Genomic DNA, 24,871 nt, shown 5'->3' on the forward strand with positions numbered 1-24,871 from the left:
GCCGACCAGATATCCCAACCCAATCTAGTCCCACCTGCCAGCACCTGGCCCATATCCCTCCAAACCCTTCCTATTCATGTACCCATCCAAATGCCTCTTAAATGTTGCAATTGTACCAGCCTCCACCACTTCCTCTGGCAGCTCATTCCATACATGTACCACCCTCTGCATGAAAACGTTGCCCCTTAGATCTCTTTTATATCTTTCCCCTCTCACCCTAAACCTATGCCCTCTAGTTCTGGACTCCTCGACCCCAGGGAAAAGACTTTGCCTATTTATCCTATCCATACCCCTCATAATTTTGTAAACCTCTATAAGGTCACCCCTTAGTCACCGACGCTCCAGGGAAAACAGCCCCAGCCTATTCAGCCTTTCCCTGTAGCTCAGATGCTCCAACCCTAGCAACATCCTTGTAAATCTTTTCTGAACCCTTTCAAGTTTCACAACATCTTTCTGATAGGAAGGAGACCAGAATTGCATGCAATATTTCAACAGTGGCCTAACCAATGTCCTGTACAGCCGCAACATGACCTCCCAAATCCTGTACTCAATACTTTGACTAATAAAGGAAAGCATACCAAAAGCCTTCTTCACTATCCTATCTACCTGTGACTCCACTTTCAAGGAGCTATGAACCTGCGCTCCAAGGTCTCTTTGTTCAGCAACACTCCCTAGGACCTTACCATTAAGTGTATAAGTCCTGCTAAGATTTGCTTTCCCAAAATGCAGCATCTCGCATTTATCTGAATTAAACTCTATCTGCCGCTTCTCAGCCCATTGGCCCATCTGGTCCAGATCCTGTTGTAATCAGAGGTAACCCTCTTCGCTGTCCACTACACCTCCAATTTTGGTGTCATCTGCAAACTTACTAACTGTACCTCTTATGCTCGCATCCAAATCATTTATGTAAATGACAAAAAAAAGAGGGCCCAGCACCGATCCTTGTGGTACTCCACTGGTCACAGGCCTCCAGTCTGAAAAACAACCCTCCACCACCACCCTCTGCCTTCTACCTTTGAGCCAGTTCTGAATCCAAATGGCTAGTTCTCCCTGTATTGCATGAGATCTAAGGTTGCTAATCAGTCTCCCATGGAGAACCTTGTTGAACGCCTTACTGAAGTCCATATAGATCACATGTACTGCTCTGCCCTCATCAATCTTCTTTGTTACTTCATCAAAAAACTCATCAAGTTTGTGAGACATGATATCCCACGCACAAAGCCATGTTGACTACCCCAAATCAGTCCTTGCCTTTCCAAATACACTTTAACTCCCCCTCCCACTCCGCCAAGGACATGCATGTCCTTAGCCTCCTCCATCGCCAGACCCTGACCACACGATGCCTGGAGGAAGAGCGCCTCATCTTCCGCCTAGGAACCTTCCAACCACACGGGATGAATGTAGATTTCTCCAGCTTCTTCATTTCCCCTCCCCCCACCTAATCTCAGTCCCAACCCTCGGACTCACTACCACCCTCTTGACCTGCAATCTTCTGCCCAACCTCTCCGCCCCCATCCCCTCTCCGGCCTATCACCCTCACCCTCACCTCCTTCCATCGATCGTATTCCCAGCACCCCTCCCCCAAATTCCCTCCCCCCTACCCTTTATCTCAGCCCACTTAGCACACCAGCCTCATTCCTGAAGAAGGGCTTATGCCCGAAACATTGATTCTCCTGCTCCTCGGATCCTGTCTGGCCTGCTGTGTTTTTCCAGCACCAACTCTGGTCTCTAGCATCTGCAGTCCTCACTTTCTCCTTTCCAAATACATGTACATCCTGTCCCTCAGGATTCCCTCCAACAACTTGCCCACCACCGAGGTCAGGCTCACTGGTCTATAGTTCCCTGGCTTGTCCATACCACCCTTCTTAAAGAGTGGCACCACATTTGCCAACCTCCAGTCTTCCGGCACCTCACCTGTGACTATCGATGATACAAATATCTCAGCAAGAGGCCCAGCAATCACTTCTCTAGCTTCCCACAGAGATCTTGGGTACACCTGACAGGTCCTGGGGATTTATCCACCTTAAACCGTTTCAAGACATCCAGCACTTCCTCCTCTGTAATCTGGACATTTTGCAAGATGTCACCATCTATTTCCCTACAGTCCATATCCTTTTCCACAGTAAATATTGATGCAAAATATTCATTTAGTATCTCTCCCATTTTCTGTGGCTCCACATAAAGGCCACCTTGCTGAACTTTGAGGGGCCCTATTCTCTCCCTAGTTACCCTTTTGTCCTAAATATATTTGTAAAACCTCTTTGGATTCTCCTTAATTATGTTTGCCAAAGTTATCTCATGTCCCCGTTTTGCCCTCCTGATATCCCTCTTAATTATACTCCTACTTTCGTTATACTCTTCTAAGGATTCACTCGATCTATCCTGTCTGTAACAGACATATGCGCATTTGCTCACAATTGCTCAGCATCTAAGTCTATCAAACTGAGTTAAACACAGCAAAATCAAACATTGCTCAAAGTCAAGATCACATACTTGGAAAGTCAGACTTCCTATGATTTTCCCTTTTGCAGCTCAGTCCAGTCTCCATTGCAATTTCTGTGTTGTAGTACTGGCCATTTTATTTCACAAGTCTCAACGCAAATCATCACTTTCCCTGCAAAAACTGACAAGTATGGCTTTTATTCCGACTAACCTGTGGATTCAATGGATGCCGTGACTGTCTCAGAACAAACTGGCACTCGTTATGAGTTGACTTTCAACTGCAAAACTTGAAGGCTGTTTTAAAGTATCCCTCGAATGACATAGAATTTACAAGTTTATAAAGCAATGGGCATGAATGAGAGAAAAGGGACCTGCGTTGCAACATTCAAACAAGCTGAGCAGGCTTGTGAGACCGGGCAGCGATGCATAACGTACAAAGCAAAATCTGAAGAGGTGCAGAATCTCTTTGGAAAAACAACAGGATCACGATCTCAGAGGTTTTACCTGGTCACGTGAAGTACCCAAGGCACATCTCGGTACTTGCAACCAAAAGTCACCACAACATTTCGCACTTACAGGATTTTGAGAGCAATGTGCTGTTGGTACTCGTGTTGTGGTGTCTTTAGATTGCTCCATTTGCAGGGTGTCGGAATGAACAGCTTGGAGAAAAGAATCTCATCTGAAGAGTTATACAGATGGCAGAGAGAGGGATAACACAAGAGCGACATGTGAGCTTATTTCTGCTAACCAACGATTCGAGATGAATGCCAAGTGTTCCAGACTATACAGAAGGTGGCACGTGACAACTCAGATATCTACGACCCAAACAGTATAGCACTTAGCAAAGCAAAGGGAACACAAATGCTACTGTTTAGGACACAGTTGTCTGCAAAGCAGAATGTCAAGATAAAACATGTCAAGAGAAAGTGGATCAAAATTGGTCTGCATCTAATTCCATCAAACTGAATTGAACACAGAAAAATCAAACATTGCTCAATGTGAAGATCACATACCTCCAAAGTAAGACTGGCTATGCATTTCCTTTTGTGCAGCTCACTCCAGTCAGCTTCTCAATTCAGAAATGTTGGTTATTTTGTGTACCCAGAGCTGGTCTTTATAAAGTAAAAGTGTCAACATTAGAATACAGCAATTAGCACATCATCGCATCACTTCAAAAAGGTGATAACGATGGCTTTTGATCCTACTACTCTGGATTTAATGGATGGCAAGACTGTCTCAATAGTTTAGAATGCACTAAATGCTCCCTTCTGTAAAAACGTTCAGTCAGTACATGGTGACTCAAAATTATTTTGGAAAAGAGGGATTGATTCAATGTCCCTTGAGGCTGAATTTGAAATAAACCAACATTAAGACACGTGGGCATACACACTCGTAGAAATATTTATAAATATGAGGTATGGTTGATAGAAGAGAGAACCAGTGTCTGGATGTTGTAATATTAGTGCATCAAAGAGCACAACTGTCAAAGTCCGGTTAGATTTCTTTCAGCAGGCAAGCATATTCAATCACTTTCCAGTTATCTTTGCAATGTGAGTTGTCAGAAGGAAACTTCCTTTGCAATTTGAAGTGAAAGAGGCACTGGCAAAACTGTGAATTTAGATGTAGTGACTGTGGAATCAGGAATGATTGAGAAAAGAGCTTGAGAATTGAGACAAGACTAAGCATATCATACATGTCAGTTTTGAGGAGTTGTTGCTTGGCATAACATACAAAGTAAAACTGGGAGAGTTGCAGAACCTCTTTGGAAAAGCAACAGGAGCATCTGCTCGGATCTTTTACCTGGTCACATCAAGCTCTCAAGGCTCATCTTGGTGTTTGCAGCCAAAAGTCACCACAACACGTAGCACTTACAGGATTTGGATGGCAATGTGCTGTTGGTACTCGTGTTGTGGTGTCTTGTGATTGCTCCATTTGAAGAGTGTGGCAATGAACAGTTTGGAGGAAAGAATCTCATCTTAAGCATCATTCATACAGCAGAGAGAGAGATAATAGGAGATAGAAATGTGAGCTTATTTCTGCTAGCCAAAGTTTAGAGATCAGATGCCTCCTGTTCCAGGCTGCTCACATGGTGCCATGTGAAAACTCAGATATCAATGACCCAAACAGTGTAGCACTGATCAAAGCAAAGAGAACACAAACGCTGTTTAGGACACAGTTGTCTGTAAAGCAGAATGGCAAGGTAAGACAGGCACAGTTCATGTCAAGGAAAAACGGTTCACAATTGTTCAGCATCTAATTCTATCAAACTGAGTTAAACACAGCAAAATCAAGCATGGCTCAAAGTCAAGATCACATACTTGGAAAGTCAGACTTCCTACGCTTTTCCCTTTTGCAGCTCAGTTCAGTCTCCATTTCAATTCAGGTGTGTTGTAGTGCTGGTCATTGTATTTCTCAAGTCTCAACACACATCATCACTTTCCCTGCAAAAGATGACAACTGTGGCTTTTATTCCTACCAACCTGTGGATTCAATGGATGCCATGACTGTCTCAGAACAAACTAGATTCAGGCTACTATTGAAATGGTCTGTCAGTAAATGGTGGCTCAAAATGTTTTAGGAAAAGAGAAATTGAAACAATGTCCCTTGACACTGAACTGAAAATACATCAACATGAAGATATTAGGGTCTATAACCACAAAGAAGTATTGAGAAAGAATGTTTCGTTAACATCAGAGAAATTTTGCTGGATTTTGGGATATTATTACATCAAAGAAGACAACAGGCAAAGTCTGATCAGATTTCTTGTCCCAGGAAGCATATTCAATCATTTTGTAGTTGATGTTACAATGTGAGTTGTCAAAAGGAAACTTCCTGCACAGGTTGAAGTAAAAGGAATATTGGGAACCGTGTAAAAGACGCAAAGCATAACGCGAGATGGAATGGCTATAATCCCGACAAGGGCAGTCTGAGAAAAATTCATTCTTATCGACAATTGACGCCACTTAATGATAGTGTGGAGCATTTCCTGGAAGGATGTTGAACTGAAAATGATGATCAAGTCAATACTCTTTTCACTTAGTGAAGCAGTTTCATTGGACGTAACGTGACCAACCATCCTGAGCGAATGATCCTGAACTTTAGGACAACATGGCAAAAACACTCCAGTGACCTGTCTCAAATGTTTTAGTGTTGTCAAGGCACATCTTGATAACTAAAGTCAAAAGTCATCACAATAATACCAGTTATATGATTTTGATGGCGGCGATCTGATGGCACTCGTTATGAGTTGACTTTTATTCCAACTGCAAAACCTGAAGGCTGTTTTAAAGTATCCCTCGAATGACACAGAATTTACAAGTTTATCAAGCAATGGGCATGAATGAGAGAAAAGGGACCTGCGTTGCAACATTCAAACAAGCTGAGCAGGCTTGTGAGACCGGGCAGCGATGCATAACGTACAAAGCAAAATCTGAAGAGGTGCAGAATCTCTTTGGAAAAACAACAGGATCACGATCTCAGATGTTTTACCAGGTCACGTGAAGTACCCAAGGCACATCACGGTACTTGCAGCCAAAAGTCACCACAACATTTCGCACTTACAGGATTTTGAGAGCAATGTGCTGTTGGTACTCGTGTTGTGGTGTCTTTAGATTGCTCCATTTGCAGGGTGTCGGAATGAACAGCTTGGAGAAAAGAATCTCATTTGAAGAGTTATACAGATGGCAGAGAGAGGGATAACACAAGAGCGACATGTGAGCTTATTTCTGCTAACCAACGATTCGAGATGAATGCCAAGTGTTCCAGACTATACAGAAGGTGGCACGTGACAACTCAGATATCTACGACCCAAACAGTATAGCACTTAGCAAAGCAAAGGGAACACAAATGCTACTGTTTAGGACACAGTTGTCTGCAAAGCAGAATGTCAAGATAAAACATGTCAAGAGAAAGTGGATCAAAATTGGTCTGCATCTAATTCCATCAAACTGAATTGAACACAGAAAAATCAAACATTGCTCAATGTGAAGATCACATACCTCCAAAGTAAGACCGGCTATGCATTTCCTTCTTTGCAGCTCACTCCAGTCAGCTTCTCAATTCAGAAGTGTTGGTTATTTTGTGCACCCAGAGCTGGTCTTTATAGAGTAAAAGTCTCAACATTAGAATACAGCAACTAGCACATCATCGCATCACTTCAAAAAGGTGATAACGATGGCTTTTGATCCTACTACTCTGGATTTAATGGATGGCAAGACTGTCTCAATAGTTCAGAATGCACTAAATGCTCCCTCCTGTAAAAACGTTCAGTCAGTACATGGTGACTCAAAATTATTTTGGAAAAGAGGGATTGGTTCAATGTCCCTTGAGGCTGAATTTGAAATAAACCAACATTAAGACACGTGGGCATACACACTCGTAGAAATATTTAAAAATATGAGGTATGGTTGATAGAAGAGAGAACCAGTGCCTGGATGTTGTAATATTAGTGCATCAAAGAGCACAACTGTCAAAGTCCGGTTAGATTTCTTTTAGCGAGCAAGCATATTCAATCACTTGTCAGTAATCTTTGTAATGTGAGTTGTCAGAAGGAAACTTCCTGTGCAATTTGAAGTGAAAGAGGCACTGGCAAAAGTGTGAATTTAGATGTAGTGACTGTGGAATCAGGAATGATTGAGAAACGGGCTTGAGAATTGAGACAAGACTAAGCACACCATGCATGTCTGTTTTGAGGAGTTGTTGCTTGGCATAACGTACAAAGCAAAACTGGGAGAGTTGCAGAACCTCTTTGGAAAAGCAACAGGAGCACCTGCTCGGATCTTTTACCTGGTCACATCAAGCTCTCAAGGCTCATCTTGGTGTTTGCAGCCAAAAGTCACCACAACACGTAGCACTTACAGGATTTGGATGGCAATGTGCTGTTGGTACTCGTGTTGTGGTGTCTTGTGATTGCTCCATTTGAAGAGTGTGGCAAGGAACAGCTTGGAGGAAAGAATCTCATCTTAAGCATCATTCATACAGCAGAGAGATAATAGGAGATAGAAATGTGAGCTTATTTCTGCTAGCCAAAGTTTAGAGATCAGATGCCTCCTGTTCCAGGCTGCTCACATGGTGCCATGTGAAAACTCAGATATCAATGACCCAAACAGTGTAGCACTGAGCAAAGCAAAGACAACGCAAACGCTACTGTTTAGGACACAGTTGTCTGTAAAGCGGAATGGGAAGGTAAGACAGGCACAGTTCATGTCAAGGGAAAGCGGTTCACAATTGTTCAGCATCTAAATCTATCAAACTGAGTTAAACACAGCAAAATCAAGCATGGCTCAAAGTCAAGATCACATACTTGGAAAGTCAGACTTCCTATGCTTTTCCCTTTTGCAGCTCAGTTCAGTCTCCATTTCAATTCAGGTGTGTTGTAGTGCTGGTCATTGTATTTCTCAAGTCTCAACACACATCATCACTTTCCCTGCAAAAGATGACAACTGTGGCTTTTATTCCTACCAACCTGTGGATTCAATGGATGCCATGACTGTCTCAGAACAAACTAGATTCAGGCTACGATTGAAATGGTCTGTCAGTAAATGGTGGCTCAAAATGTTTTAGGAAAAGAGAAATTGAAACAATGTCCCTTGACACTGAACTGAAAATACATCAACATGAAGATATTAGGGTCTATAACCACAAAGAAGTATTGAGAAAGAATGTTTCGTTAACATCAGAGAGAAATTTTGCTGGATTTTGGGATATTATTACATCAAAGAAGACAACAGGCAAAGTCTGATCAGATTTCTTGTCTCCAGCAAGCATATTCAATCATTTTGTAGTTGATGTTACAATGTGAGTTGTCAAAAGGAAACTTCCTGCACAGGTTGAAGTAAAAGAAATATTGGGAACCGTGTAAAAGACGCAAAGCATAACGCTAGATGGAATGGCTATAATCCTGAGAAGGGCAGTCTGAGAAAAATTCATTCTTATCGACAATTGACGCCACTTAATGATAGTGTGGAGCATTTCCTGGAAGGATGTTGAACTGAAAATGATGATCAAGTCAATACTCTTTTCACTTAGTGAAGCAGTTTCATTGGACGTAACGTGACCAACCATCCTGAGCGAATGATCCTGATCTTTAGGACAACATGGCAAAAACACTCCAGTGACCTGGATCAAATGTTTTAGTGTTGTCAAGGCACATCTTGATAACTAAAGTCAAAAGTCATCACAATAATACCAGTTATATGATTTTGATGGCGGCGATCTGATGGCACTCGTTATGAGTTGACCTTTATTCCAACTGCAAAACCTGAAGGCTGTTTTAAAGTATCCCTCGAATGACACAGAATTTACAAGTTTATCAAGCAATGGGCATGAATGAGAGAAAAGGGACCTGCGTTGCAACATTCAAACAAGCTGAGCAGGCTTGTGAGACCGGGCAGCGATGCATAACGTACAAAGCAAAATCTGAAGAGGTGCAGAATCTCTTTGGAAAAACAACAGGATCACGATCTCAGATGTTTTACCAGGTCACGTGAAGTACCCAAGGCACATCTCGGTACTTGCAGCCAAAAGTCACCACAACATTTCGCACTTACAGGATTTTGAGAGCAATGTGCTGTTGGTACTCGTGTTGTGGTGTCTTTAGATTGCTCCATTTGCAGGGTGTCGGAATGAACAGCTTGGAGAAAAGAATCTCATCTGAAGAGTTATACAGATGGCAGAGAGAGGGATAACACAAGAGCGACATGTGAGCTTATTTCTGCTAACCAACGATTCGAGATGAATGCCAAGTGTTCCAGACTATACAGAAGGTGGCACGTGACAACTCAGATATCTACGACCCAAACAGTATAGCACTTAGCAAAGCAAAGGGAACACAAATGCTACTGTTTAGGACACAGTTGTCTGCAAAGCAGAATGTCAAGATAAAACATGTCAAGAGAAAGTGGATCAAAATTGGTCTGCATCTAATTCCATCAAACTGAATTGAACACAGAAAAATCAAACATTGCTCAATGTGAAGATCACATACCTCCAAAGTAAGACCGGCTATGCATTTCCTTCTTTGCAGCTCACTCCAGTCAGCTTCTCAATTCAGAAGTGTTGGTTATTTTGTGCACCCAGAGCTGGTCTTTATAGAGTAAAAGTCTCAACATTAGAATACAGCAACTAGCACATCATCGCATCACTTCAAAAAGGTGATAACGATGGCTTTTGATCCTACTACTCTGGATTTAATGGATGGCAAGACTGTCTCAATAGTTCAGAATGCACTAAATGCTCCCTCCTGTAAAAACGTTCAGTCAGTACATGGTGACTCAAAATTATTTTGGAAAAGAGGGATTGGTTCAATGTCCCTTGAGGCTGAATTTGAAATAAACCAACATTAAGACACGTGGGCATACACACTCGTAGAAATATTTAAAAATATGAGGTATGGTTGATAGAAGAGAGAACCAGTGCCTGGATGTTGTAATATTAGTGCATCAAAGAGCACAACTGTCAAAGTCCGGTTAGATTTCTTTTAGCGAGCAAGCATATTCAATCACTTGTCAGTAATCTTTGTAATGTGAGTTGTCAGAAGGAAACTTCCTGTGCAATTTGAAGTGAAAGAGGCACTGGCAAAAGTGTGAATTTAGATGTAGTGACTGTGGAATCAGGAATGATTGAGAAACGGGCTTGAGAATTGAGACAAGAATAAGCACACCATGCATGTCTGTTTTGAGGAGTTGTTGCTTGGCATAACGTACAAAGCAAAACTGGGAGAGTTGCAGAACCTCTTTGGAAAAGCAACAGGTGCACCTGCTCGGATCTTTTACCTGGTCACATCAAGTTCTCAAGGCTCATCTTGGTGTTTGCAGCCAAACGTCACCACAACACGTAGCACTTACAGGATTTGGATGGCAATGTGCTGTTGGTACTCGTGTTGTGGTGTCTTGTGATTGCTCCATTTGAAGAGTGTGGCAATGAACAGCTTGGAGGAAAGAATCTCATCTTAAGCATCATTCATACAGCAGAGATAGAGATAATAGGAGATAGAAATGTGAGCTTATTTCTGCTAGCCAAAGTTTAGAGATCAGATGCCTCCTGTTCCAGGCTGCTCACATGGTGCCATGTGAAAACTCAGATATCAATGACCCAAACAGTGTAGCACTGAGCAAAGCAAAGACAACGCAAACGCTACTGTTTAGGACACAGTTGTCTGTAAAGCAGAATGGCAAGGTAAGACAGGCACAGTTCATGTCAAGGGACAGCGGTTCACAATTGTTCAGCATCTAAATCTATCAAACTGAGTTAAACACAGCAAAATCAAGCATGGCTCAAAGTCAAGATCACGTACTTGGAAAGTCAGACTTCCTATGCTTTTCCCTTTTGCAGCTCAGTTCAGTCTCCATTTCAATTCAGGTGTGTTGTAGTGCTGGTCATTGTATTTCTCAAGTCTCAACACACATCATCACTTTCCCTGCAAAAGATGACAACTGTGGCTTTTATTCCTACCAACCTGTGGATTCAATGGATGCCATGACTGTCTCAGAACAAACTAGATTCAGGCTACTATTGAAATGGTCTGTCAGTAAATGGTGGCTCAAAATGTTTTTGGAAAAGAGAAATTGAAACAATGTCCCTTGACACTGAACTGGAAATACATCAACATGAAGATATTAGGGTCTATAACCACAAAGAAGTATTGAGAAAGAATGTTTCGTTAACATCAGAGAGAACTTTTGCTGGATTTTGGGATATTAGTACATCAAAGAAGACAACAGGCAAAGTCTGATCAGATTTCTTGTCTCCAGCAAGCATATTCAATCATTTTGCAGTTGATGTTACAATGTGAGTTGTCAAATGGAAACTTCCTGCACAGGTTGAAGTAAAAGAAATATTGGGAACCGTGTAAAAGACACAAAGCATAACGCTAGATGGAATGGCTATAATCCTGAGAAGGGCAGTCTGAGAAAAATTCATTCTTATCGACAATTGACGCCACTTAATGATAGTGTGGAAGACATCTCCTGAGCATTTCCTGGAAGGATGTTGAACTGAAAATGATGATCAAGTCAATACTCTTTTCACTTAGTGAAGCAGTTTCATTGGACGTAACGTGACCAACCATCCTGAGCGAATGATCCTGAACTTTAGGACAACATGGCAAAAACACTCCAGTGACCTGTCTCAAATGTTTTAGTGTTGTCAAGGCACATCTTGATAACTAAAGTCAAAAGTCATCACAATAATACCAGTTATATGATTTTGATGGCGGCGAGCTGATGGCACTCGTTATGAGTTGACTTTTATTCCAACTGCAAAACCTGAAGGCTGTTTTAAAGTATCCCTCGAATGACATAGAATTTACAAGTTTATCAAGCAATGGGCATGAATGAGAGAAAAGGGACCTGCGTTGCAACATTCAAACAAGCTGAGCAGGCTTGTGAGACTGGGCAGCGATGCATAACGTACAAAGCAAAATCTGAAGAGGTGCAGAATCTCTTTGGAAAAACAACAGGATCACGATCTCAGATGTTTTACCAGGTCACGTGAAGTACCCAAGGCACATCTCGGTACTTGCAACCAAAAGTCACCACAACATTTCGAATTTACAGGATTTTGAGAGCAATGTGCTGTTGGTACTCGTGTTGTGGTGTCTTTAGATTGCTCCATTTGCAGGGTGTCGGAATGAACAGCTTGGAGAAAAGAATCTCATTTGAAGAGTTATACAGATGGCAGAGAGAGGGATAACACAAGAGCGACATGTGAGCTTATTTCTGCTAACCAACGTTTCGAGATGAATGCCAAGTGTTCCAGACTATACAGAAGGTGGCACGTGACAACTCAGATATCTACGACCCAAACAGTATAGCACTTAGCAAAGCAAAGGGAACACAAATGCTACTGTTTAGGACACAGTTGTCTGCAAAGCAGAATGTCAAGATAAAACATGTCAAGAGAAAGTGGATCAAAATTGGTCTGCATCTAATTCCATCAAACTGAATTGAACACAGAAAAATCAAACATTGCTCAATGTGAAGATCACATACCTCCAAAGTAAGACCGGCTATGCATTTCCTTCTTTGCAGCTCACTCCAGTCAGCTTCTCAATTCAGAAGTGTTGGTTACTTTGTGCACCCAGAGCTGGTCTTTATAGAGTAAAAGTCTCAACATTAGAATACAGCAATTAGCACATCATCGCATCACTTCAAAAAGGTGATAACGATGGCTTTTGATCCTACTACTCTGGATTTAATGGATGGCAAGACTGTCTCAATAGTTCAGAATGCACTAAATGCTCCCTCCTGTAAAAACGTTCAGTCAGTACATGGTGACTCAAAATTATTTTGGAAAAGAGGGATTGGTTCAATGTCCCTTGAGGCTGAATTTGAAATAAACCAACATTAAGACACGTGGGCATACACACTCGTAGAAATATTTAAAAATATGAGGTATGGTTGATAGAAGAGAGAACCAGTGCCTGGATGTTGTAATATTAGTGCATCAAAGAGCACAACTGTCAAAGTCCGGTTAGATTTCTTTTAGCGAGCAAGCATATTCAATCACTTGTCAGTAATCTTTGTAATGTGAGTTGTCAGAAGGAAACTTCCTGTGCAATTTGAAGTGAAAGAGGCACTGGCAAAAGTGTGAATTTAGATGTAGTGACTGTGGAATCAGGAATGATTGAGAAACGGGCTTGAGAATTGAGACAAGACTAAGCACATCATGCATGTCTGTTTTGAGGAGTTGTTGCTTGGCATAACGTACAAAGCAAAACTGGGAGAGTTGCAGAACCTCTTTGGAAAAGCAACAGGAGCACCTGCTCGGATCTTTTACCTGGTCACATCAAGCTCTCAAGGCTCATCTTGGTGTTTGCAGCCAAAAGTCACCACAACACGTAGCACTTACAGGATTTGGATGGCAATGTGCTGTTGGTACTCGTTTTTTGGTGTCTTGTGATTGCTCCATTTGAAGAGTGTGGCAATGAACAGCTAGGAGGAAAGAATCTCATCTTAAGCATCATTCATACAGCAGAGATAGAGATAATAGGAGATAGAAATGTGAGCTTATTTCTGCTAGCCAAAGTTTAGAAATCAGATGCCTCCTGTTCCAGGCTGCTCACATGGTGCCATGTGAAAACTCAGATATCAATGACCCAAACAGTGTAGCACTGAGCAAAGCAAAGACAACGCAAACGCTACTGTTTAGGACACAGTTGTCTGTAAAGCGGAATGGGAAGGTAAGACAGGCACAGTTCATGTCAAGGGAAAGCGGTTCACAATTGTCCAGCATCTAAATCTATCAAACTGAGTTAAACACAGCAAAATCAAGCATGGCTCAAAGTCAAGATCACATACTTGGAAAGTCAGACTTCCTATGCTTTTCCCTTTTGCAGCTCAGTTCAGTCTCCATTTCAATTCAGGTGTGTGGTAGTGCTGGTCATTGTATTTCTCAAGTCTCAACACACATCATCACTTTCCCTGCAAAAGATGACAACTGTGGCTTTTATTCCTACCAACCTGTGGATTCAATGGATGCCATGACTGTCTCAGAACAAACTAGATTCAGGCTACTATTGAAATGGTCTGTCAGTAAATGGTGGCTCAAAATGTTTTTGGAAAAGAGAAATTGAAACAATGTCCCTTGACACTGAACTGGAAATACATCAACATGAAGATATTAGGGTCTATAACCACAAAGAAGTATTGAGAAAGAATGTTTCGTTAACATCAGAGAAAACTTTTGCTGGATTTTGGGATATTATTACATCAAAGAAGACAACAGGCAAAGTTTGATCAGATTTCTTGTCTCCAGCAAGCATATTCAATCAGTTTGCAGTTGATGTTACAATGTGAGTTGTCAAAAGGAAACTTCCTGCACAGGTTGAAGTAAAAGAAATATTGGGAACCGTGTAAAAGACGCAAAGCATAACGCTAGATGGAATGGCTATAATCCTGAGAAGGGCAGTCTGAGAAAAATTCATTCTTATCGACAATTGACGCCACTTAATGATAGTGTGGAAGACATCTCCTGAGCATTTCCTGGAAGGATGTTGAACTGAAAATGATGATCAAGTCAATACTCTTTTCACTTAGTGAAGCAGTTTCATTGGACGTAACGTGACATACCATCCTGAGCGAATGATCCTGAACTTTAGGACAACATGGCAAAAACACTCCAGCGACCTGTCTCAAATGTTTTAGTGTTGTCAAGGCACATCTTGATAACTAAAGTCAAAAGTCATCACAATAATACCAGTTATATGATTTTGATGGCGGCGAGCTGATGGCACTCGTTATGAGTTGACTTTTATTCCAACTGCAAAACCTGAAGGCTGTTTTAAAGTATCCCTCGAATGACATAGAATTTACAAGTTTATCAAGCAATGGGCATGAATGAGAGAAAAGGGACCTGCGTTGCAACATTCAAACAAGCTGAGCAGGCTTGTGAGACCGGGCAGCGATGCATAACGTACAAAGCAAAATCGGAAGAGGTGCAGAATCTCTTTGGAAAAACAACAGGATCACGATCTCAGATGTTTTACCTGGTCACGTGAAGTACCCAAGGCACATCTCGGTACTTGCAACCAAACGTCACCACAACATTTCGCACTTACAGGATTTTGACAGCAATGTGCTGTTGGTACTCGTGTTGTGGTGTCTTTAGATTGCTCCATTTGCAGGGTGTCGGAATGAACAGATTGGAGGAATGAATCTCATCTGAAGAGTTATACAGATGGCAGAGAGAGGGATAACACAAGAGCGACATGTGAGCTTATTTCTGCTAACCAACGTTTCGAGATGAGATGCCAAGTGTTCCAGACTATACAGAAGGTGGCACGTGACAACTCAGATATCTACGACCCAAACAGGACAGCACTTAGCAAAGCAAAGGGAACACAAATGCTACTGTTTAGGACACAGTTGTCTGCAAAGCAGAATGTCAAGATAAAACATGTCAAGAGAAAGTGGATCAAAATTGGTCTGCATCTAATTCCATCAAACTGAATTGAACACAGAAAAATCAAACATTGCTCAATGTGAAGATCACATACCTCTAAAGTAAGACCGGCTATGCATTTCCTTCTTTGCAGCTCACTCTAGTCAGCTTCTCAATTCAGAAGTGTTGGTTATTTTGTGCACCCAGAGCTGGTCTTTATGGAGTAAAAGTATCAACATTAGAATACAGCAACTAGCACATCATCGCATCACTTCAAAAAGGTGATAACGATGGCTTTTGATCCTACTACTCTGGATTTAATGGATGGCAAGACTGTCTCAATAGTTCAGAATGCACTAAATGCTCGCTCCTGTAAAAACTTTCAGTCAGCACATGGTGACTCAAAATTATTTTGGAAAAGAGGGATTGGTTCAATGTCCCTTGAGGCTGAATTTGAAATAAACCAACATTACGACACGTGGGCATACACGCTCGTAGAAATATTTAAAAATATGAGGTATGGTTGATAGAAGAGAGAACCAGTGCCTGGATGTTGTAATATTAGTGCATCAAAGAGCACAACTGTCAAAGTCCGGTTAGATTTCTTTTAGCGAGCAAGCATATTCAATCACTTGTCAGTTATCTTTGCAAAGTGAGTTGTCAGAAGGAAACTTCCTTTGCAATTTGAAGTGAAAGAGGCACTGGCAAAAGTGTGAATTTAGATGTAGTGACTGTGGAATCAGGAATGATTGAGAAACGGGCTTGAGCATTGAGACAAGACAAACCACATCATGCATGTCAGTTTTGAGGAGTTGTTGCTTGGCATAACATACAAACCAAAACTGGGAGAGGTGCAGAACCTCTTTGGAAAAGCAAAAGGAGCACCCGCTCGGATCTTTTACCTGGTCACATCAAGCTCTCAAGGCTCATCTTGGTGTTTGCAGCCAAAAGTCACCACAACACGTAGCACTTACAGGATTTGGATGGCAATGTGCTGTTGGTACTCGTGTTGTGGTGTCTTGTGATTGCTCCATTTGAAGAGTGTGGCAAGGAACAGCTTGGAGGAAAGAATCTCATCTTAAGCATCATTCATACAGCAGAGAGAGAGATAATAGGAGATAGAAATGTGAGCTTATTTCTGCTCGCCAAAGTTTAGAGATCAGATGCCTCCTTTTCCAGGCTACTCACATGGTGCCATGTGAAAAGTCAGATATCAATGACCCAAACAGTGTAGCACTGAGCAAAGCAAAGACAACGCAAACGCTACTGTTTAGGACACAGTTGTCTGTAAAGCGGAATGGGAAGGTAAGACAGGCACAGTTCATGTCAAGGGAAAGCGGTTCACAATTGTTCAGCATCTAAATCTATCAAACTGAGTTAAACACAGCAAAATCAAGCATGGCTCAAAGTCAAGATCACATACTTGGAAAGTCAGACTTCCTATGCTTTTCCCTTTTGCAGCTCAGTTCAGTCTCCATTTCAATTCAGGTGTGTGGTAGTGCTGGTCATTGTATTTCTCAAGTCTCAACACACATCATCACTTTCCCTGCAAAAGATGACAACTGTGGCTTTTATTCCTACCAACCTGTGGATTCAATGGATGCCATGACTGTCTCAGAACAAACTAGATTCAGGCTACTATTGAAATGGTCTGTCAGTAAATGGTGGCTCAAAATGTTTTTGGAAAAGAGAAATTGAAACAATGTCCCTTGACACTGAACTGGAAATACATCAACATGAAGATATTAGGGTCTATAACCACAAAGAAGTATTGAGAAAGAATGTTTCGTTAACATCAGAGAGAGCTTTTGCTGGATTTTGGGATATTATTACATCAAAGAAGACAACAGGCAAAGTCTGATCAGATTTCTTGTCTCCAGCAAGCATCTTCAATCATTTTGCAGTTGATGTTACAATGTGAGTTGTCAAAAGGAAACTTCCTGCACAGGTTGAAGTAAAAGAAATATTGGGAACCGTGTAAAAGACGCAAAGCATAACGCTAGATGGAATGACTATAATCCTGAGTAGGGCAGTCTGAGAAAAATTCATTCTTATCGACAATTGATGCCACTTAATGATAGTGTGGAAGACATCTCCTGAGCATTTCCTGGAAGGATGTTGAACTGAAAATGATGGTCAAGTCAATACTCTTTTCACTTCGTGAAGCAGTTTCTTTGGACGTAACGTGACATACCATCCTGAGCGAATGATCCTGAACTTTAGGACAACATGGCAAAAACACTCCAGTGACCTGTCTCAAATGTTTTAGTGTTGTCAAGGCACATCTTGATAACTAAAGTCAAAAGTCATCACAATAATACCAGTTATATGATTTTGATGGCGGCGAGCTGATGGCACTCGTTATGAGTTGACTTTTATTCCAACTGCAAAACCTGAAGGCTGTTTTAAAGTATCCCTCGAATGACATAGAATTTACAAGTTTATCAAGCAATGGGCATGAATGAGAGAAAAGGGACCTGCGTTGCAACATTCAAACAAGCTGAGCAGGCTCACCTGTGAATCAGACAGACCGGGCAGCGATGCATAACATACAAAACACAATCTGAAGAGGTGCAGAATCTCTTTGGAAAAACAACAGGATCATGATCTCAGATGTTTTACCAGGTCACGTGAAGTACCCAAGGCACATCACGGTACTTGCAACCAAAAGTCACCACAACATTTCGCACTTACAGGATTTTGAGAGCAATGTGCTGTTGGTACTCGTGTTGTGGTGTCTTTAGATTGCTCCATTTGCAGGGTGTCGGAATGAACAGCTTGGAGAAAAGAATCTCATCTGAAGAGTTATACAGATGGCAGAGAGAGGGATAACACAAGAGCGACATGTGAGCTTATTTCTGCTAACCAACGTTTCGAGATGAATGCCAAGTGTTCCAGACTATACAGAAGGTGGCACGTGACAAATCAGATATCTACGACCCAAACAGTATAGCACTTAGCAAAGCAAAGGGAACACAAATGCTACTGTTTAGGACACAGTTGTCTGCAAAGCAGAATGTCAAGATAAAACATGTCAAGAGAAAGTGGATCAAAATTGGTCTGCATCTAATTCCATCAAACTGAATTGAACACAGAAAAATCAAACATTGCTCAATGTGAAGATCACATACCTCCAAAGTAAGACCGGCTCTGCATTTGGTTCTTTGCAGCTCACTCTAGTCAGCTTCTCAATTCAGAAGTGTTGGTTATTTTGTGCACCCAGAGCTGGTCTTTATAAAGTAAAAGTCTCAACATTAGAATACAGCAATTAGCACATCATCGCATCACTTCAAAAAGGTGATAACGATGGCTTTTGATCCTACTACTCTGGATTTAATGGATGGCAAGACTGTCTCAATAGTTCAGAATGCACTAAATGCTCCCTCCTGTAAAAACGTTCAGTCAGTACATGATGACTCAAAATTATTTTGGAAAAGAGGGATTGGTTCAATGTCCCTTGAGGCTGAATTTGAAATAAACCAACATTAAGACACGTGGGCATACACGCTCGTAGAAATATTTAAAAATATGAGGTATGGTTGATAGAAGAGAGAACCAGTGCCTGGATGTTGTAATATTAGTGCATCAAAGAGCACAACTGTCAAAGTCCGGTTAGATTTCTTTTAGCGAGCAAGCATATTCAATCACTTGTCAGTAATCTTTGTAATGTGAGTTGTCAGAAGGAAACTTCCTTTGCAATTTGAAGTGAAAGAGGCACTGGCAAAAGTGTGAATTTAGATGTAGTGACTGTGGAATCAGGAATGATTGAGAAACGGGCTTGAGAATTGAGACAAGACGAAGCACACCATGCATGTCTGTTTTGAGGAGTTGTTGCTTGGCATAACATACAAAGCAAAACTGGGAGAGTTGCAGAACCTCTTTGAAAAAGCAACAGGAGCACCTGCTCGGATCTTTTACCTGGTCACATCAAGCTCTCAAGGCTCATCTTGGTGTTTGCAGCCAAACGTCACCACAACACGTAGCACTTACAGGATTTGGATGGCAATGTGCTGTTGGTACTCGTGTTGTGATGTCTTGTGATTGCTCCATTTGAAGAGTGTGGCAATGAACAGGTTGGAGGAAAGAATCTCATCTTAAGCATCATTCATACAGCAGAGAGAGAGATAATAGGAGATAGAAATGTGAGCTTATTTCTGCTAGCCAAAGTTTAGAGATCAGATGCCTCCTGTTCCAGGCTGCTCACATGGTGCCATGTGAAAACTCAGATATCAATGACCCAAACAGTGTAGCACTGAGCAAAGCAAAGACAACGCAAACGCTACTGTTTAGGACACAGTTGTCTGTAAAGCGGAATGGGAAGGTAAGACAGGCACAGTTCATGTCAAGGGAAAGCGGTTCACAATTGTTCAGCATCTAAATCTATCAAACTGAGTTAAACACAGCAAAATCAAGCATGGCTCAAAGTCAAGATCACATACTTGGAAAGTCAGACTTCCTATGCTTTTCCCTTTTGCAGCTCAGTTCAGTCTCCATTTCAATTCAGGTGTGTGGTAGTGCTGGTCATTGTATTTCTCAAGTCTCAACACACATCATCACTTTCCCTGCAAAAGATGACAACTGTGGCTTTTATTCCTACCAACCTGTGGATTCAATGGATGCCATGACTGTCTCAGAACAAACTAGATTCAGGCTACTATTGAAATGGTCTGTCAGTAAATGGTGGCTCAAAATGTTTTTGGAAAAGAGAAATTGAAACAATGTCCCTTGACACTGAACTGGAAATACATCAACATGAAGATATTAGGGTCTATAACCACAAAGAAGTATTGAGAAAGAATGTTTCGTTAACATCAGAGAAAACTTTTGCTGGATTTTGGGATATTATTACATCAAAGAAGACAACAGGCAAAGTTTGATCAGATTTCTTGTCTCCAGCAAGCATATTCAATCAGTTTGCAGTTGATGTTACAATGTGAGTTGTCAAAAGGAAACTTCCTGCACAGGTTGAAGTAAAAGAAATATTGGGAACCGTGTAAAAGACGCAAAGCATAATGCTAGATGGAATGGCTATAATCCTGAGAAGGGCAGTCTGAGAAAAATTCATTCTTATCGACAATTGACGCCACTTAATGATAGTGTGGAAGACATCTCCTGAGCATTTCCTGGAAGGATGTTGAACTGAAAATGATGATCAAGTCAATACTCTTTTCACTTAGTGAAGCAGTTTCATTGGACGGAACGTGACATACCATCCTGAGCGAATGATCCTGAACTTTAGGACAACATGGCAAAAACACTCCAGCGACCTGTCTCAAATGTTTTAGTGTTGTCAAGGCACATCTTGATAACTAAAGTCAAAAGTCATCACAATAATACCAGTTATATGATTTTGATGGCGGCGAGCTGATGGCACTCGTTATGAGTTGACTTTTATTCCAACTGCAAAACCTGAAGGCTGTTTTAAAGTATCCCTCGAATGACATAGAATTTACAAGTTTATCAAGCAATGGGCATGAATGAGAGAAAAGGGACCTGCGTTGCAACATTCAAACAAGCTGAGCAGGCTTGTGAGACCGGGCAGCGATGCATAACGTACAAAGCAAAATCTGAAGAGGTGCAGAATCTCTTTGGAAAAACAATAGGATCACGATCTCAGATGTTTTACCAGGTCACGTGAAGTACCCAAGGCACATCACGGTACTTGCAACCAAAAGTCACCACAACATTTCGCACTTACAGGATTTTGAGAGCAATGTGCTGTTGGTACTCGTGTTGTGGTGTCTTTAGATTGCTCCATTTGCAGGGTGTCGGAATGAACAGCTTGGAGAAAAGAATCTCATTTGAAGAGTTATACAGATGGCAGAGAGAGGGATAACACAAGAGCGACATGTGAGCTTATTTCTGCTAACCAACGATTCGAGATGAATGCCAAGTGTTCCAGACTATACAGAAGGTGGCACGTGACAACTCAGATATCTACGACCCAAACAGTATAGCACTTAGCAAAGCAAAGGGAACACAAATGCTACTGTTTAGGACACAGTTGTCTGCAAAGCAGAATGTCAAGATAAAACATGTCAAGAGAAAGTGGATCAAAATTGGTCTGCATCTCATTCCATCAAACTGAATTGAACACAGAAAAATCAAACATTGCTCAATGTGAAGATCACATACCTCCAAAGTAAGACCGGCTATGCATTTCCTTCTTTGCAGCTCACTCCAGTCAGCTTCTCAATTCAGAAGTGTTGGTTATTTTGTGCACCCAGAGCTGGTCTTTATAGAGTAAAAGTCTCAACATTAGAATACAGCAATTAGCACATCATCGCATCACTTCAAAAAGGTGATAACGATGGCTTTTGATCCTACTACTCTGGATTTAATGGATGGCAAGACTGTCTCAATAGTTCAGAATGCACTAAATGCTCCCTCCTGTAAAAACGTTCAGTCAGTACATGGTGACTCAAAATTATTTTGGAAAAGAGGGATTGGTTCAATGTCCCTTGAGGCTGAATTTGAAATAAACCAACATTAAGACACGTGGGCATACACACTCGTAGAAATATTTAAAAATATGAGGTATGGTTGATAGAAGAGAGAACCAGTGCCTGGATGTTGTAATATTAGTGCATCAAAGAGCACAACTGTCAAAGTCCGGTTAGATTTCTTTTAGCGAGCAAGCATATTCAATCACTTGTCAGTAATCTTTGTAATGTGAGTTGTCAGAAGGAAACTTCCTGTGCAATTTGAAGTGAAAGAGGCACTGGCAAAAGTGTGAATTTAGATGTAGTGACTGTGGAATCAGGAATGATTGAGAAACGGGCTTGAGAATTGAGACAAGACTAAGCACACCATGCATGTCTGTTTTGAGGAGTTGTTGCTTGGCATAACGTACAAAGCAAAACTGGGAGAGTTGCAGAACCTCTTTGGAAAAGCAACAGGAGCACCTGCTCGGATCTTTTACCTGGTCACATCAAGCTCTCAAGGCTCATCTTGGTGTTTGCAGCCAAAAGTCACCACAACACGTAGCACTTACAGGATTTGGCTGGCAATGTGCTGTTGGTACTCGTGTTGTGGTGTCTTGTGATTGCTCCATTTGAAGAGTGTGGCAATGAACAGCTTGGAGGAAAGAATCTCATCTTAAGCATCATTCATATGCTCCAGCAAGCATATTCAATCATTTTGCAGTTGATGTTACAATGTGAGTTGTCAAAAGGAAACTTCCTGCACAGGTTGAAGTAAAAGAAATATTGGGAACCGTGTAAAAGACACAAAGCATAACGCTAGATGGAATGGCTATAATTCTGAGAAGGGCAGTCTGAGAAAAATTCATTCTTATCGACAATTGACGCCACTTAATGATAGTGTGGAAGACATCTCCTGAGCATTTCCTGGAAGGATGTTGAACTGAAAATGATGATCTAGTCAATACTCTTTTCACTTAGTGAAGCAGTTTCATTGGACGTAACGTGACATACAATCCTGAGCGAATGATCCTGAACTTTAGGACAACATGGCAAAAACACTCCAGTGACCTGTCTCAAATGTTTTAGTGTTGTCAAGGCACATCTTGATAACTAAAGTCAAAAGTCATCACAATAATACCAGTTACATGATTTTGATGGCGGCGAGCTGATGGCACTCGTTATGACTTGAAGGCTGTTTTAAAGTATCCCTCGAAAGACACAGAATTTACAAGTTTATAAAGCAATGGGCATGAATGAGAGAAAAGGGACCTGCGAGGGAACATTCAAACAAGCTAAGCAGGCTCAGCTGTGAATCAGACAGACCGGGCAGCGATGCATAACGTACAAAGCAAAATCTGAAGAGGTTCAGAATCACTTTGGAAAAACAACAGGATCACGATCTCAGGTTTTTTACCTGGTCACGTGAAGTACCCAAGGCACATCTCGGTACTTGCAACCAAAAGTCACCACAACATTTCGCACTTACAGGATTTTGAGAGCAATGTGCTGTTGGTACTCGTGTTGTGGTGTCTTTAGATTGCTCCATTTGCAGGGTGTCAGAATGAATAGCTTGGAGAAAAGAATCTCATCTGAAGAGTTATACAGATGGCAGAGCGAGGGATAACACAAGAGCGACATGTTTCTGCTTATTTCTGCTAACCAACGTTTCGAGGTGAGATGCCAAGTGTTCCAGACTATACAGAAGGTGGCACATGACAACTCAGATATCTACGACCCAAACAGTATAGCACTTAGCAAAGCAAAGGGAACACAAATGCTACTGTTTAGGACACAGTTGTCTGCAAAGCAGAATGTCAAGATAAAACATGTCAAGAGAAAGTGGATCAAAATTGGTCTGCATCTAATTCCATCAAACTGAATTGAACACAGAAAAATCAAACATTGCTCAATGTGAAGATCACATACCTCCAAAGTAAGACCGGCTATGCATTTCCTTCTTTGCAGCTCACTCCAGTCAGCTTCTCAATTCAGAAGTGTTGGTTATTTTGTGCACCCAGAGCTGGTCTTTATAGAGTAAAAGTATCAACATTAGAATACAGCAATTAGCACATCATCGCATCACTTCAAAAAGGTGATAACGATGGCTTTTGATCCTACTACTCTGGGTTTAATGGATGGCAAGACTGTCTCAATAGTTCAGAATGCACTAAATGCTCCCTCCTGTTAAAACGTTCAGTCAGCACATGGTGACTCAAAATTATTTTGGAAAAGAGGGATTGGTTCAATGTCCCTTGAGGCTGAATTTGAAATAAACCAACATTAAGACACGTGGGCATACACGCTCGTAGAAATATTTAAAAATATGAGGTATGGTTGATAGAAGAGAGAACCAGTGCCTGGATGTTGTAATATTAATGCATCAAAGAGCACAACTGTCAAAGTCCGGTTAGATTTCTTTTCGCGAGCAAGCATATTCAATCACTTGTCAGTTATCTTTGCAATGTGAGTTGTCAGAAGGAAACTTCCTTTGCAATTTGAAGTGAAAGAGGCACTGGCAAAAGTGTGAATTTAGATGTCGTGATTGTGGAATCAGGAATGATTGAGAAACGGGCTTGAGAATTGAGACAAGACGAAGCACATCATGCATGTCTGTTTTGAGGAGTTGTTGCTTGGCATAACATACAAAGCAAAACTGGGAGAGTTGCAGAACCTCTTTGGAAAAGCAAAAGGAGCACCCGCTCGGATCTTTTACCTGGTCACATCAAGCTCTCAAGGCTCATCTTGGTGTTTGCAGCCAAAAGTCACCACAACACGTAGCACTTACAGGATTTGGATGGCAATGTGCTGTTGGTACTCGTGTTGTGGTGTCTTGTGATTGCTCCATTTGAAGAGTGTGGCAAGGAACAGGTTGGAGGAAAGAATCTCATCTTAAGCATCATTCATACAGCAGAGAGAGAGATAATAGGAGATAGAAATGTGAGCTTATTTCTGCTAGCCAAAGTTTAGAGATCAGATGCCTCCTGTTCCAGGCTACTCACATGGTGCCATGTGAAAACTCAGATATCAATGACCCAAACAGTGTAGCACTGAGCAAAGCAAAGACAACGCAAACGCTACTGTTTAGGACACAGTTGTCTGTAAAGCAGAATGGCAAGGTAAGACAG

Source organism: Chiloscyllium plagiosum, unplaced genomic scaffold (assembly GCF_037043375.1).
Source record: "Chiloscyllium plagiosum isolate Xiang-an unplaced genomic scaffold, Cpla_swu_hap1 HiC_scaffold_1, whole genome shotgun sequence".
In the NCBI taxonomy this organism is placed as follows: Eukaryota; Metazoa; Chordata; class Chondrichthyes; order Orectolobiformes; family Hemiscylliidae; genus Chiloscyllium; species Chiloscyllium plagiosum.